Consider the following 1598-nt stretch of genomic DNA (forward strand, 5'->3'; position numbering starts at 1 on the left):
GGATGAAGAGAAAGAGAGAGGAAAACACACACACATACACCCCCCCAATATATAGTGAGACATTCAAACAGAAAGAGAGACACTGAACAAAACCCAAAGACAGAGAAAGAGCTTCAAAGAGGAAGGAAAAGGAGGCAAGGACAGAGGGAGAAAGAGAGACGGGAGTGGAGAGATGGCGAAAGAGAGACTGAGGAAGAGAGTGACAGGGAGGGCCAGAGAAACAGCCAGTGAAAAGAGGTGAAGGCAGAGACAGACAGAGAAGTCAGGGCAGAGGAGGCCACCATGTGAGAAACCCCCAGCCTGCGAGCCTCTTATTCTGAAAACACCCAAGCCTAGGATGTGAAGATGCAGCACCGAAGAATCAATAAAACAAAGAGCCCCAGACATGCTGGGTCAAGCCCTACTCTCCCCAACAATTTGCTGTATGAGGTTCAGTAAGTCTCTGAGCCTAGCTGTGCCTCAATTCCCTTATCTGTAAAACCAAGGAGTCATACTAGGGTCAGCCGTAACACGTGGCCAACTCTGACAGATCCCAAGAGAAGGCTTGTGGACTTCTTCACAAAATCCCAGGATGGTGGAGAATCATTTAAAAATGATGGCCTGTACTCCCAGCACTTTGTGGGGTTGAGGCAGGTGGATCACCTGAGGCCAGGGGTTCAAGACCAGCTTGGCCAACATGGTGAAACCCTGTCTCTATTAGAAATACAAAAATTAGCTGGGCGTGGTGGTGGGCACCTGTAATCCCAGCTACTCAGGTGGCTGAGGCAGGAGAATCACTTGAACCCAGGAGGCAGAGGTGACAGTGAGCCAAGATCACGGCTTTGTACTCTAGCCTGGATGACAGAGTGAGACCCTGTCTCAAAAATTAAAATAAAATAAAATAAAAATAAAATAAAATGACGTATTTCAGAAGGCTAGTTTCAATTATCCCATGCTTGCCTTTTCACTAGAAAATTCTAGGGCTTGGTCGGGCACAGTGGCTCACCCCTATAATCCCAGCACTTTGGGAGGCCAAGGTGGGCAGATCACTTGAAGACGGGAGTTCGAGACCAGCCTGACCAACATGGAGAAACCCAGTCTCTACTAAAAGTGCAAAATTAGCTGGGCGTGGTGGCGCATGCCTGTAATCCCAGCTACTCGGGAAGTTGAAGCAGGAGAAAGGCTTGAACCTGGGAGGTGGAGGTTGTGGTGAGCCAAGATGGCACCATTGCACTCCAGCCTGGGCAACAGAGCAAGATTCTGTCTCAAAAAGAAAAAGAAAAAAGAAAAGAAAAGAAAATTCTGGGGTTCTCTTTCATTGTTCAGCCGAAACCTCTCCAGCAATTCATAGCTGAATTTCTGGGAACATTCCCTCCTCTGTTCATTAATATTCTTGTCCCTGACCCCAGCCCCCGCAAGGCCCCGTCCATGTACACTTGACTGAATTTTATGGGCTTCGTGGATATGCATGGGGTTATCTCGAGGCATCATAAATTAACCACAGCTGATCTCATCCAAACTGTCTTCGGACAGTAACCACTGATGAAGAACCCTCCTTTGAGAAACTGCCATTGTGTCCTACAGACAGGCTGGGGCCAAAGCCGTTCAACCAATCCCCA

The sequence above is a fragment of the Macaca thibetana genome, chromosome 19, assembly GCF_024542745.1.
Source record: "Macaca thibetana thibetana isolate TM-01 chromosome 19, ASM2454274v1, whole genome shotgun sequence".
Taxonomy (NCBI): Eukaryota; Metazoa; Chordata; class Mammalia; order Primates; family Cercopithecidae; genus Macaca; species Macaca thibetana.